General features: G+C 43.2%; 1 pseudogene; it reads left to right on the forward strand.

Moving 5' to 3' along the window:
- Positions 1-2,857: 2,857 nt before the first annotated feature.
- Positions 2,858-11,387, forward strand: LOC125518278 (annotated as a pseudogene).
- Positions 11,388-16,189: the final 4,802 nt, after the last annotated feature.

A 16,189-nucleotide genomic window follows, 5' to 3' on the forward strand; every position in this document is an offset into this window, starting at 1 on the left:
ATCAGATTATTCATTGAAAGTAATGGAGTATATTCTGAAATTTATCATGTGTGATTTGATAGCCTTGTAGTTCTCTCTAATCTTTCTATCTCTTTTTGGCCAATTAGATTGATTTATCTTCAGTGCAAGAGGTGCTTGGTACTAGGTTCAATCTTGCGGTATTCTTACTCTATGACAGCAGGAGTTGTAAGGCACATATTTCTATTGTTGCTACTAAAGGTAAACGATGTGGTTTGAACATATTATTTTGTCTTACTTTGTCTACATTACGTCATCATGCTCCAATCATTACTCTTTTTGTTATGAACTTGATACCATAAGATACATGCTGGATAGCGGCCGTGGGGTGAAGTAATAGTAGTAGGCGTCAGTAAATTTAATGGTCTACTTATCTCGGGCGTAATGCCTATGTATTGATCATGCCATGAACAATCATCATAACTATGCGCTATTCTCTCAATTGCATAACAGTAACTTGTTTACCCACCGTTGCTATACTCATGAGAGAAATGCCTCCAGTGAACGCCATGGCCCCTAGGTCCATTCAGTTTATATTTACTAAAATCCTAAAATACCTTGCTGCAATTTATTTACTTTTATTTTTCTTTTCTTTTATCTATCTATCTATCACTAAGGGTCAGTTCTTTTGGGCGGCTTAAAAAATAAGCCGCCTCTCCTCAGCTTAAAAAATAAGTCGCTACTAAAATTTGTTGAGGCTTCTATATTATTTATCCTATAACTAGTCCATAAGCCTCAATGAATGAGAGAGGCGGCTTATGAAAAAAGCTGGGAAGGAGATGGCTTATTTTTTAAGCCGCTAAAAAAACTGGCCCTAACAAATTTAATCCTTGCAATTGACGAGAACAGGGGGATTGACAACCCCTTGCTTTCACTGGAAGCAGGCATTTTGTGTGTGTGTGTGCGGGTACCGTTTATCTTGTCCGTGTGGTGTCTTTTATTCGTTCAACAAACCTTGATTGTTAATAGAGGAAAAATACTTTTTTCTACAACTCTACTTCACCCTTCATCTTTGGGGAATGCCAATGCCTATCACAAGTAGCAGGGACGAGGGAGGGCTTCCTACAACCGCGCGAGAGAACCTTGATCGATCGATTGGGGACCTACAACTACCACGAATGAATACCGATCGATCAAGTCTCGCATCGACCCATCGGGTCCAGTATGCGAAGGGCTCACTTGCACACACACACACACACGCACACGCACACGCACACACACACGCACGTACAAGAGAACAAGCAAATGACTGTTGCATCACTCGGGCCCGACCATCCATCGCATACCATGCGAGGCGGAGAAATCCCAAAAAAAATCTCGCCCTCCCTTCTACCGTGATTTTTTACGTCATGGAAAATTTTGAGATAATTGCATGACTCGAGTCCTTTTAGTTACATGGTGAACCTTGTCCTTCCTGTCTGTGAGTAGGATATAATAATGAACTCTACTTCATTATGGTTTTGTAGCGGAAATTGGAGTCGTTGGCTAACTGGAAAAAGAAGTTATTGATGTATAGTGAGGACAAAATGTTGCCGGCAAATGAAGGTATCTAACCATGTATTGTGTTATCAATAGCATTATAGAATACATTCAGGTAGAAGATGGAAAAGGATCCTCTACTCATGGTTGGCATGAAAGATATAAGTCCATTCTTGATGGTAATAATGAACCTCAACATGCTAAGAGAAAATGCAAGTATTCCAGCGTCCAGTCTAGGAATTTAAAATATGAGAGCCTTCACATGTAAAATCTGGTTGTTACTATGAGTATCACAAATTCGACTTCAGTTCAAAATTTGCAACGTTGAAATAATTATATTTGTATTGTTCTTAAATCATTAGTTTCAAAATATGATTTGAGCAGCTAGGCTTCTTTCGATTTAGTTTAAAATACCATAAAATATTTTTGCATTTTGCAAGGGGCAACCCTGAAGGATCCTAATACATGAGCATATGAGAAGAAGGTATTACACAAAAAGCAGAAGAGCAATTTGGAAGTCAAGACATGTCGACATTGGCTTCTAAAAGCTAGAACGGTGGCCCGTAAGTTCTCGAACATCCAAATAGACCATTTCCTGATGCCGCTCATTCTAAAGATCTAAAACTAGTGTCATCAGTATACAAATTTTCTCCTCCAACCATACAAACATGGAAAATGCTTGCTCGGTTGTGACAAGCTAAGTAGATGACGCAAGTTGGACCATGCTTTCTTCACACCCATGTGCATATCCAACTGACGGAGGTCACCATGGTTATAGATATGTAGGTGAGCAGAAACGTGCACATATGAGGATGTATTTCCCCCTCTTACAACAATAAATTTGAGGAAGTAGCTGGCCCAAATTACGAGCACATACTTTCTTATTAAGCCACAAAGTGGCATGATTATTGTAACATATTTTTTTGTAGATACGAATTCAATTCTACTGAACCATAGCCCATGGAATTGAACTACAAAAATAAAAAAAAATCATTAAAACCCTGGACGCCCCCCCCCCCCTACCCCACAAAAAAAAGTATTACAAACTACAAATATCTGTACTTTTGCCGCTTGAAATGACCACCTTGCCACAATACCAAGTGATACGTACAACACATGAACCAAAAATCTATGATATAAATTTCAGCACAAGTGTGATAAATAGTAGCTGGTTGCGATTGTTTGATGTGCCTACGCCGTCCATTGGCGCCGGTGGCACCGAAGCTACCGTCGCTGCCGCCACCCCAAGTGTATTACTGCTGCAGTGCTGCTGCTTCTTTGCTTACGTGGCCGTGTTGCTGCTGTTGATCTTGCATTGAGATGATGTTTAGCTCGCTCAACGAGGCAGTGGAGCGGTGGCATGAAACACGGGAGGTGGGAGCAGTGGCGGCCACCGGCCGGCACAAAGCGGCAGCTCCACGGCTGGATATCTTGGGCGCCGAGCTGCGGGGGTGGAACGGCAGACGGAGTGGCAGCCAGACCAGTGCCACGGAGCGGCGCCCGGAAAGAACATGACGCGCGGCAGGCGGTGACGCAGCAGTGCGTGGCTAGGGATCGGGAGGCAGTCAGCAGCGGCCAGGGGATCGATCTGAATGACGTAGATCGATCGACTTGGTCGCAGGCTTCAGCACGCGGTGCGAGCGACGTCCATCCTCACGTATCGATCGATCCCTATACAAAAAAGAGACAAAAAATAAGAGCGGCGCCGCCGCCAGGGGAACTACTCGCCGCCGAATGAAACTGTGGCTACCAGGGAATGGATAGGTAGGTGGGGTCGCTGCAACGCCGCCGAAGATTAAGTCACTAGCTTGGTGCTTTCCTTCAATAAGAATGAAGTATTAGATCCACTGCACAAAGGTCTTTATAATGCTCATTGTACAACTAAGCACAAATGTACCATTCGCAAATAGCGATAATCAGGATTTTGCGAAAACTCCAGATAGCAGGTACTTTGTGATGCAAAACAACAACATATAAAACTATCCCTCATTCATAAATTAAGGCCAGTAAAATTGAGCCTAAACCGAGCTCTCACAGCGATTTGCGTTTTGCGTTTTCGGCCTTCCGCGATTTGTAAGTTTCTGGCCATCAGATCTGAGTACACTTCCGCCAGGGCTAACTATGCAGATTAGTGGCCCATCTGTCCCACGAGCTGCTGATCCGGCAACCGAATTTGAGCCCTCTGGTAAACTGGGCCGCCTCTCGCAGCCCAGTTAGCTAACCATCACAGCCCAATTGGCCGAATTCAAACCCACCATCTCTCATGAAGGAGCCTCGTCGCCCTCCTCCTCGCCCAAGCCACCACCCCTCTCCCACGGGAGGCTGAAATCAGTGTTGTTGAGAACGACACAGTGCAGGCAGGGGTGTGAGGAGGGCTGATGGGGGACGGGGTGTGAAATTTGAGGGGCGAGCAACTGGATGAGAGGAGAAGGTCGCCGAAGAACAATTTGAGGGGGAGTAGTTTTGTCGCTGGAGGCCTCACCATTAGGAACCACGGGAAGGGGATTGACAAAGGAGGAGGAAGGAAGCCACGAACGGCAATGTAGTTTGGATGCGGCTCGATCGTCGCTTTCACAAAATGTAGCGAGGACCCATTCAAAATCGGCAACCAATCCAAAATCTGACCCCTCAATCGACTCCCAGGGGTTTTACTCCTAGGGAGCTTAGTGATATAGGAGATATATCTTCCTCCTTGCAAGCCACTAGTCTAGTCAACATACAATGGCACAGATTGTATTTATATGTTTGGTTCTCATAAATTACAAATAGAAATGGAAGGTACATGGAATCTTCTTGGCAACATCTAGTGAAGTTCAAGTTGTGTTTAACATTCATATGGTTTCACCAAACATGTCTGCTCGGCCAATGGTCTTAATGCAAGATGAGATGATTGATGCACTCAGGTGGAGTGAGGGTGCTCAAAGAGCAATTGTTGGAGGCCATGCGACGTTGCAAGGATGCGCTGCCCGAGGGTGGGGTGTCCAATTGGCACAGTGCATGCATCTCGTGATTCAGAGCTCAGTCAAACAATAACCTTGTGATTGACATGTGGCACCCACCCGATTTACACAAAGATAAGAGAAAAAAATAGAGGAGAAACCTAACCTTATTCATAGCCTTTAAGTGTGATGCATCATTATAACTGTTCAAGGCCAAATCCGTGTGAAAGTTTGCGCCTCATCTCTTGCAGGTTATCTCTGGGGATATGGCTTCAATTCACATGTGGCCATCACGAATGCTTATAGCTTTGGGTGCAGCCGGCTAGAACAACTATGCATGGTTTATTCAACAAGTTTGGTCGGCGAGCCGGTCATAGATTATGTGGAAGAATTGTGTAATCTTGTGTACGACCACTTGTGGTCATGTTATCTGCTTTATTCTATATTTTATTTATCTATACCTATATGTAATAATAAAAGGCTATTACTTCTAGGGTTACATCATGGAAATTGCCCTCAAAGTGATAAAAAAACGATTCACACAGGAAAATCCCCCTCCTGGGCCGGCCCATGCAGTAGGGCCCTCTTATACTGCGCTGTGCTCGCTGAGACAAGAAGGAGCCCGACCGTTTGTGGCGGTCCACGGCCGGGTGGCATGTTTTTTAAAATTGGTTTTTTATAATTTAAATAATTTGGGACTTCAAATTGTTTCCAAAAATTTAGAAAAAATGAGAACTTTGAAATAAAATTTTAATAAATCATAAAATGTTTGTGGATTCAAAAATATTTGCGATTTTATAAAAAATGTTTGCTTGTTGAAAAAATGTTCTGAATGTTGTCAACAAATGTTCGAAAAATAAAGAAATGTTCATAATTTTTTTAAATTTCGTGTATTAAATTTTTTCAAAGAAATTGAACAAAATTTCCCCAATTCAAATAATGTTCAAGATTGAAAAAATATGCTAAAAAGTCAAGAACTATTCGTGACTTACAAAATAGTTTATTCATTCATAAAATGTTCAGGGATTCAAAAAATTATCATGTATTTAAAAAATTGTTTTTAAATAAAAAATTATTAAATAAAAAAATGTTCGTGAATTTGAAAAGTTGTTCCACCAAATTCTAAACTAATGTTCATCCATTCTAGAAATGTTGGCCGATTTAAGAAAGTTGTTAAAAATGTTTATAAATAGTATAAAGTGTTCATGAATTGAAAAAATTGATTATGATGTAGAACTAGGGTGGCATGTGGCGACATGATGCTCTTCTACGCCGTGACGCGCAAGCGCGGGGTGGAGCTGCCAGTCTCTGCCTTCAACTTCATGCTCTCGTCCCTGCAGAAGAACAGGCTCCATGGCAAGGTGATCCACCTCTGGAAACACATGGTGGAAATGGAAGAAGCCAACAATGTGGTGCCAAATCACTTCACATACACAGTTGTGATCGGCTCATTTGTGAAGGAGGGCCTGAAGGAGGCCATGGATGTTTTGGGGAAGATGAGGACGTCCCGTCTTGTCCCGGAGGAGGCGATGTATAGCGGCCTGATCAGCTTGAGTGCTAGGCATGGCAGAATGGAGCAGACAGTGGGGCTCTGTGAGGAGATGAGAGCCCATGGAATTGTCCCCAGCAACTACACATGTGCATCCCTCCTGGGACTCTATGACAAGAGTGAGGACTACTCGAAGGCGCTCTCGCTCTTCTTGGAGATGGAGCAGAGCAGGGTTCTCATTGATGAGGTCATCTATGGTATCCTGATTAGGATCTACGGTAAGATCGGGCTCTATGACGATGCGCAGCGCACCTTCGAGGAAATCGACAGTACGGGTCTTTTGAGTGATGAGCAGACCTATGTGGCAATGGTTCAGGTTCACATGAATGCTGGCAACTGCCAACTATGATAAGGCATTGCAGGTTTTGGGTTTGATGAGGTCGAGGAATGTGAAGCCGTTACTGTTCTCTTACGGCGCTCTTCTTCGATGCCATGTCGCAATGGAGGACATAGCTGCAACTGAAGATGCCTTCAGAGGTCCTTGCAAATATGGCCTCCCTGATGTGTTCTGCTGCAACGACCTACTGAGATTATATGTCAAGCTGGGCCAGCTAGAGATGGCAAGTGCGTTCATTCTGAAGATGAGAAAAGAAGATGTCATGCTTGATGAGGGCCTCTGCATGACTGTAATGGAAGTTTGCTGCAAAAGCGGGATGATCGCGAATGCCGATAAGATACTGAAAGAGATGAATAATGGTGGAGTGACCATGAAGAGTTTAACAATGGTTTCTATGATTGAGGTGTATGCTAGAAACAGAACCAGTGTCATGCAGGAAAAATATAGTTCGTCGAAGGCGCTAGCCTGTCGGACCAACAGTTCGGCGCTGAGCGCGACGTTGAAGTCCTTGTTGGACACACCCGGGGGTGCATCCATCGCGTGCCAATTGATCAGAAAATTGGCTAGGGAAGGTGAGGAACCTAGGTGCCACAGAGATCAAGGTGTTCATGCCTAAGCATAATGTCATCCACTGCTGCTTATGTATTTATATTTCTGCAGGGAGTACATGTGAGGCAAAATTCCTTCATGAACAGCTGACTCAGTTGGGTGTCAGGCCTGAAGATTCTGAAACAGCTACTCTGATTGTCCAATATGGCCAGGAACAGAAGTTACATCAAGCAGAGGAACTGTTTTAGTCAGCATCGACATCGTTTCCAATAAGAGGGCCTGTCTACAATGCCATGGTCGATGCATTATGCAAGTGCGGCAAAATTGAGGAGGCGTATCATCTCTTTATGAAAATGGCTGATCAAGGCCATAGCAGAGATGTTGTGACAATTAGCATACTTGTCAATCACCTGACCAAACATGGCAATTTTTTTTCAACTGCTAACCCATCCTTGTGCAGTAGATTTGCTGAGGCGTTTCGCTTCCGCGTATACTCACATAGCAAAATTACTCCCAGGAAAATTTCAGGAGGCAGAGAACATTATACATGGCAGCTTCAATGGTGACGTTGAGCTTGATACCGTCGTGTACAATACTTTTATCAAGTCGATGCTCGAGTCAGGTCTGGATAAACATCTTTTCCTCCTCGTAAGGTGGGCAAAGCAAGATTTTCAGGGCAAGGATGCCATGGCTAACTGCTACAGCTTTAGTTTCCAAGCAGGCAAACTATATTCAGCAGCCAGCATATATGATCGCTTGATATCCTCTGTGTTAGAGTTGTGTCGAATATTGTGTACGAGTTAGGTTACAGTTGGACTTGTAGTTCTATTGTGTTTAGATAGGATATGGAGTCGTGTCCTAATAGGACACTTGTATCCTAGGCCTCTTATATATAGTGGGGTAGACACACGATGTAACCTATGCCAACATAGTAGCACCGGAACGCAGGGGAAGCCGGCGGCATGTGCCGGCGTCCAGGGCGACCGGGTGCGGTATTGTGACGGTGTCACGGGAAGGAGCGCCCGTAGTCAAGCCCCGGGGATGTAGCCATATCGGCGAACCTCGTTAACAAATCTCGATGTCATGCTCATGTGATTGCTTGATCCTCGGATGATCGACGGTATGTCTTGAATTTATTCTAACAAGTGGTATCATGAGCAAGGTTTAATAAGGCAGTGCATCTGTTGATCTAAAGGAAGTGCTTTGCGAAAAGATCGTTGAGTTAAATTGCGGTGCAAGACGGCAGCGATGGAGCGGATCGGTTGTCACATGGTGTTTCTGTGTTTCGATCAGGGCAGTCGTAGTGTTAGGAGCGAATCAAAGAAACTCTTGATGCGATTGGAATTTTTGTAAGGAGATGCAATCGATGACGAGAACGGAAGTTACAGCAGGCGTCCGATCAGCACAAGGCGCGTGTCCCATGGCAGTGGCAGGCTGGACGTGCGGCTATCGGATCGATCGGGCGAGCGTCCGACGGCAGGCGTACGTGCTTGTATTGCTGGCGCCTGGCGGCCCATGGTGCGCTGGCGGAGCTGGAAAGTGGAGACCCGTGCACGTGGTCGGCTGAGCCTGGATGAGCTGCAGGCCGGAGATTTGTTTGAAAAAAAGGGAGACCGAGTCTCCACTGAGATAGGCAGGCTTAATCAATCGGCGGAAGAAATTCATCTACGGGATATGTATCCATCGGAATTAACAGCAGGTGTTGACAAGTCAATTGCTAGTATTGGAGTTGAAGCCAAGGAGCCAAAACATGAAGACCAATTCTTGGTTAGTTTTGCAAGTAGTATGCGGAGTTCTGTTTCGTATGTAGTATGCGGAGTTCTGTTCGTATGCTTGAGGAATCACATGGAAAGCTCAGATTATTTTTTCACAAAGTCAGTTATACAAAGAACCATGGCATCAGCGGGTACCGGGTTTGAGGTGGAGAAGTTCACGGAACTGAAGACCTTGGTTATGGCAAACGAGGATGAAAGATTTGTTGGCACAACAAAGATGCTTGAAGGCGTTGCGGGAAGTCATGTCAGCAGTGATGGAACTATCGTGTGATGAATGGAAATTCATGGAATGATTTGGAGCCTGGGTCGGACTAGGTAGTCTGACGGGATCGACGTGAGTCGGTTGGTACAGAAGACGGTGGTGGAATCGGCGACGACGACATAGGAGCGTGATGCCGATGGTGACCGACTTCTGGGCGTGGAAACACATGGCGCAGGCCCCGAGGGCTTGTGTGGCTTCGACAAGACTATGGCGCGGGGTTGATCCAAGACGGTGCACACGGAGCTTGATGTCGACAGGGCGCGGGGTGGACTGATCCTCTACCATGGAGTCATGTTGAAGGTGGAACTGGATTGAGGGGCTACGGCGTAAGTGCACAGAGAGTCGAAGCCTATTCAGCTGGAAAAAAGCGAGTGACACGTAATTCGGACTGGAGCCCAATGGTCTGATGGAAGCGTGAAACTCGTCATCGGTCGGTGATGATCGGTGGTACTCTGCAGTGGGGTTGAGTGCTGTGGGTTCACGACCCTTGAGACTCGACCGGGACAGCGGAGGCTCGACGCAGTAATAGCGGCGAGGCGTGCGGTATCCACGGGACATGAAGACGGGCCAGGGCTCTGGTGGTCATACATGTGGTGAGACAACTGCGAATTTGACTCAGGATGACTACAAACAATGGTGAAATTCCTTCAAGTTTCAGACAGGCGGTCAAGAAAGGAGCGGTGATGTTGAGTTCAGGTAACTCTCATGTGTGACACCCAATATGTGAGTTGTTCACTTTCACGCAGGTCAATGATCAGTGCGTGATGGCGTTGGACTAATACTCTGGAAGTTGGGAGCACAAACTAGAGTAATGTGGAACTTAACTTTGCTCGAGTGTTGACTGTGGTCAAGAAAAAGAAGGGACTACAAGTTGCAGGTGGAGTCATATGGAGTCTTTGGAGTAGCAGCAGTGCTCATGGGATAAGCTCAAGTCCAACGTGCATGGAAATTTGATGCATTGTCAAACTCAAGGTGGTGAAAAATATTCATCAAGGTGGAGTTTGTTAGAGTTGTGTCGAATATTGTGTACGAGTTAGGTTACTGTTAGACTTGTAGTTCAATTGTGTTTAGATAGGATATGGAGTCGTGTCCTAATAGGACACTTGTATCCTAGGTCTCTCATATATAGTGGGGTAAACACACGATGTAATCTATGCCAACGTAATAGCACAGGCACGCAAGGGGGAGCCGGCGGCGTGTGCCGGCGCCCGGGTGGCCGGTGTGCGGTATTGTGACGGTGTCATGGGGAGGAGCGCCCGTAGTCAGGCCCCGAGGATGTAGCCATATCGGTAAACCTCGTTAACAAATCTCGGTATCGTGCTCGTGTGATTGCTTGGTCCTCGGATGATCGACGGTATGCCTCGGATTTATTCTAACACTTTGGCATTCCCCGTTCTTTGCAGACATTCAATATAATGATAACATGCATGATCCTGCTAACACTTAGAAAATGGGAGATAGAAGTATGCAATTATTATTTTCTCTCTTTTATGTTTGTGTTGAGACTTGAGACCACTTTGTCATTAGCTTCAGTTTTCTTGTTCAGTGTCTATGGCCTAGGAGGAAAGCTGGATAAGGCTGCTGAAATGTTTACTTCTGCACAAGAACTAGGCTTACCGATCGACGAGAAGATATACACAAACATGCTTAACTTCTACGGAAAGGCTGGTCAGTCCCTTCAACCTTGCGTAGAGGAATCAAAGAACATTACCCATGTCATGTTCGACTAGTTTTTCCTCGACTCTTGTTCATACTATTTAGTTCTATTTATGCAGGGACGCATCAGGATGCATCTTTACTATTCAATAGAATGAAGGAACTTGGTATCATGCCTGGAAAGGTATGCTTCCGTTGGTGTCTAATTTCTGAAATTACAGTTATCTGTCTTGAGATTGACTAGTGTGACTGAAACTTGCAATCAATGTGCAGACCAGTTTCAACTCCATGATCAATGCCTATGCCACTTCCAGGTTGCATGATAAAGCAGAGATTGTTTTCCAAGAGATGAAATCACAAGGTCAAGTTCCTGACTCGATGACATACCTCGCATTGATCAGGGCATACTCAGAAAGTAGATGCTACTCCAAAGCTGAGGAAGCAATCCAGATGATGCTGAGCAGCGGCATAACCCCTTCATGCCCCCATTTCAGCCACCTCATTTTAGCCTTTCTGAAGGAAGGCCAAATAGATGAAGCTCTGCTTCCAAATGCAGGAGATTGGTGTGGCTGTTGATTTGGCCTGTTGCCGGGCAATGATGAGGGCGTACCTTGAGCACGGCCGCGTCGACAAGGGCATATCGCTCTTTGAGACAATATGCAGGTCACTGAAACCTAACCGCTTCATCCTCAGTGCTACATTTCAACTCTATGTGCATTCGGGCAGGGAACCTGAAGCTGGGGATGTGCTAGAAGCCATCGGTCTACATGGTGCCTCTTTCTTGAAAAGTCTGAAGGTCGGATCAAAGTTGGAACCAACTTAATAACGACCATATCATGTGCCCATCAAGCTAGCAACCATCATAGGTATCTTCCTTTTGCATGTTTGTTCTTCCACAAATTTATTTCCTACTGATTTGTGTTACTACATCGAGATGAGCCGATTGTTGTGTATGTTGTTCTACATGATCTTGTACTAGTTCATATGTACATTAGGACAAGTTTTGTACCAAGATGTTGTAAAATGTAAATTTCAGAAAAATATTTCCAAAACAGTGTATATTATCATATATATATATATATATATATATATATATATATATATATATATAACTTCTCCAAAATGTACAACTTAACGTTGCACTGATCTGTTTGATCAACTCACAACATTTAACATGTCGCACAGAACAAAGACTCAACCGTTCGCCGTCTGAAGCTTTAAGGTGTATTTTCAACAATGAAGGAGGTTTTCTGGATACTAATGATATTGTAAAACTGAAAAATAATAAACACTTGATCAGGGATCTTCCAAGTTCAATCTGCAGATATGGAGATATAACTTTTTTGGTAATACCCATGAAAGAATTGCCTGCTATGGTGCCATTTACATCTGCAAGTGGCTGATTTGTGTGCTATGGAGCTTGCAACTCCACTGTCCTGTTGCAACTCTAAGGACTTGTTTGGTTGCCCTCATAAGGTCCAACTAGGCCCGCACGGGAAGAAACTGGGCTATTTGGTTGCCAACATACACTATTGGGCCTGCATCACACGAAGTTTAAAGCACCTCTGGGCCTGTCTCGCGAGGCACGCTCGAATCGGCAGTTTCTCGCGAACCAGGCCCGAGCAAGGCACGTGGGCAGTGGGGGCTGCATGCGAGGAGCCACCCTTGATAAGCCGCGTTGCTTCCCGAAGCGCCGACAGTTATTACCCTCACATTCCCTCACTGATCTCTCCCCTCTCCCCACTCTCACCGACGGCGGCGGGGGGGCCGTGAAGCATGATACGTCTCCAACGTATCTATAATTTTTGATTGTTCCATGCTATTATATTATCCATTTTGGATGCTTAGTGGGCTTTAATATGCTCTTTTATATTATTTTTGGGACTAACCGATTAATCGGAGGCCCAGTGCCAGTTTCTGTTTCTTTGCCTATTTCAGTGTTTTGCAGAAAAGGAATACCAAACGGTATCCAAACGAAATGAATCCTTCGCGATGATCTTTCTTGGAACAAACGCAATCCAGAAGACTTGGAGTTGAAGTCTGGAACTCTGCGAGGCGGCCACGAGGCAGTAGGGCGCGCCCCCCACCCTCGTGGGACCCACGGAGCTCCACCGACGTACTTCTTTTGCCTATATATACTATTATACCCTAAAATCATTAGGGTAGCCACGAAACCAATTTTCCACCGCAGCAACCTTCTGTACCCATGAGATCCCATCTTGGGGACTTTTCCGGCGCCCCGCCGGAGGGGGAATCGATTATGGAGGGCTTCTACATCAACACCATAGCCTCTCTGATGATGTGTGAGTAGTTTATCATAGACCTTTGGGTCCATAGTTATTAGCTAGATGTCTTCTTCTCTCTCTTTGGTTCTCAATACAAAATTCTCCTCGATGTTCTTGGAGATCTATTCGATGTAATACTCTTTTGCGGTGTGTTTGCCGAGATGAATTGTGGATTTATGATCAAGTTTATCTATGAATAATATTTGGTTCTTCTCTGAATTCTTATATGCATGATTTGTTATCTTTGCAAGTCTCTTCGAATTATCGGTTTAGTTTGGCCTACTAGATTGATCTTTCTTGCAATGGGAGAAGTGATTAGCTTTGGGTTCAATCTTGTGGTGTCCCAGTGACAGTAGTGGCGGCAAGGCACGTATTGTATTATTGTCATCGAGGATAAAAAGATGGGGTTTATAACATATTGCTTGAGTTTATCCCTCTACATCATGTCATCTTGCCTAATGCGTTACTCTGTTCTTATGAACTTAATAATCTAGATGCATGCTGGATAGCAGCCGATGTGTGGAGTAATAGTAGTAGATGCAGAATCGTTTCTGTCTATTTGACACGGACGTGATGCCTATATTCATGATCATGCCTAGATATTCTCATAATTATGTGATTTTCTATCAATTGCTCGGCAGTAATTTGTTCACACACCATAATATATGCTATCATGAGAGAAGCCACTAGTGAAACCTATGGCCCCCGGGTCTATTTTCCATCATATAAGTTTCCAATCTACAATTCTAGTTTCCTATTTATTTTATTTTGCAATCTTTATTTTCCAATCTATACAGCAAAATACCAAAAATATTTATCTTACTATCTTTATCAGATCTCACTTTTGCGATTGGCCGTGAAGGGATTGACAGCCCCTTTATCGCGTTGGTTGCAAGGTTCTTGATTGTTTGTGCAGGTACTAGGTGACTTGCGTGTTATCTCCTACTGTATTGATACCTTTTCTCGAAAACCGAGGAAAATACTTACGCCACTTTGCTGCATCACCCTTTGCTCTTCAAGGGAAAACCAACGCATGCTCAAGAGGTAGCAAGAAGGATTTCTGGCGCCGTTGCCGGGGAAATTTGCGCCAAGTCAAGTCAAGATTTGATCTCCCGTCAACTAGCCATTTCTGGCGCTGTTGCCAGGGAGATCTACGCTCAAGTCAAGACATAGCAAGTACCCGTCACAAACTCTTCTCCCTCGCATTACATTATTTGCCATTCACCTCTCGTTTTCCTCTCCCCCACTTCTAAAATGATTTTTGAAAACCTTTGCCTTTTCTTCGCCCTCCTTCCGTTCGATCTTGTGTTACCATGTGCCTTTTTTTGCTTGCATCTTCACTTGCTAAAAGTTTATGGATCCTCATCCCCTTGCTAATCTTTTTAAGAGTTCCAATTATGATGAACCAATTTCTAGTGATTTGAGTGCACTAGATTATCTTTATAAGGTTTTGCTTGAAATTCGTGAATCTGAAAATTGTGATGAAGAAATTTATGAAGAGATTCACGATAGCTCCTTGAATAAAAAGCATGATTGCAATGATTTTACTATAAATTCTCTTGATGTCAATTGTGCTAATAATATGCAAAACCCTAAGCTTGGGGATGCTAGTTTTGCTATGTCTACTACTTGTTGCAATGATCATGATTGGGGTGATTCTTCTTATGATCTTGAAAATTTATTTAAGCCCCATGATGAATATGAGATTGATAATAGTGTTTGCAATAATATTGAAAGTGGGTTTGGAAGAGTGTCAACTTTAGATCCCACGTATTTGCAGAATGTTCAATCTTATGGTATTTTTGATAAAACTGGGTTTGGAGAGGTCATGACTTTAGTTAATGATAATCCCACTGTTTTGGAAGAGTGTCAACTTCGCATGCATGTGGATCGTGCTGAGAATATGTTATGTGATAGCTATTTTGTTGAATTTTCCTATGATCCTACATGTAATTATTATGAGAGAGGAAAATATGGTTGTAGAAATTTTTATCTTACTAAATTACCTCTCGTCATGTTGAGATTGCTATCGTCTCTTTCTTCTTCCTTACATATGCTAATTTTTGCTTGCTATGATAATTTGTTTGCTTATAAAATCCCTGTGCACAGGAAGTATGTTAGACTTAGATGTGTTTATCACATGTTCTATGATGCTCTCTTTGTGCTTTAATTCTTGTCTTTGATGTGAGCATCATTAAAATTATCAATGCCTAGCTAGGGGCGTTAAACAATAGCGCTTGTTGGGAGGCAACCCAATTTTTTTTTGTTTCTTGCTTTTTGTTCCTGTTTAGTAATAAATAATTCATCTAGTCTCTATTTAGATGTGTTTCTATGTTTTAATTAGTGTTTATGCCAAGTAAAACCTATAGGATCTTCTTGGATGATAATTATTTGATCTTGCTGAAAAAGACAGAAACTTTCTGCTCACGAAAACAATTGTTAAAAATCACCAGAGAGTTATAAAATACTGATTCCAATTCCAGTAGATCAATAAACAAATTTTCTAGGTCTCCCTACTTTTTCAGAAATTTTGGAGTTACAGAAGTATGCGTATGAATCAGATTGCTACAGACTGTTCTGTTTTGACAGATTCTTTTTTCCATGTGTTGTTTGCTTATTTTGATGAATCTATGGCTAGTATCGGGGGGTATGAACCATAGAGAAGTTGGAATACAGTAGGTTTAGCACCAATGTAAATAAAGAATGAGTTCATTACAGTACCTTAAAGTGGTGATTTGTTTTCTTATACTAACGGAGCTCATGAGATTTTCTGTTTAAGTTTTGTGTTGTGAAGTTTTCAAGTTTTTGGGTAAGATTTGATGGATTTTGGAATAAGGAGTGGCAAGAGCCTAATCTTGGGGATTCCCAAGGCACCCAAGGTAAAATTCAAGGACAACCAAAATCCTAAGCTTGGGGATGCCCCGGAAGGCATCCCCTCTTTCGTCTTCATCTATCTGTAACTTTACTTGAGGCTATATTTTTATTCACCACATGATATGTGTTTTTCTTGGAGCGTCTTATATGATTTGAGTCTTTATTTTTTAGTTTACCACAGTTATCCTTGCTGTACACATATTCTTGAAGAGACACATATGAATCGAAATTTATTAGAATACTCTATGTGCTTCACTTATATCTTTTGAGCTAGATATTTTTTGCTCTAGTGCTTCGCTTATATCTTTTTTAGATCACAGTGGTGGTTTTATTTTATAGAAATTATTGATCTCTCATGCTTCACTTATATTATTTTGGGAGTGTTTTAGAACAGCATGGTAATTTGCTTTGGTTATAAAATTAGTCCTAATATGATGGGCATTCAAGATGGGTATAATAAAAACTT

This window comes from Triticum urartu, chromosome 7, assembly GCF_003073215.2.
Source record: "Triticum urartu cultivar G1812 chromosome 7, Tu2.1, whole genome shotgun sequence".
In the NCBI taxonomy this organism is placed as follows: domain Eukaryota; kingdom Viridiplantae; phylum Streptophyta; class Magnoliopsida; order Poales; family Poaceae; genus Triticum; species Triticum urartu.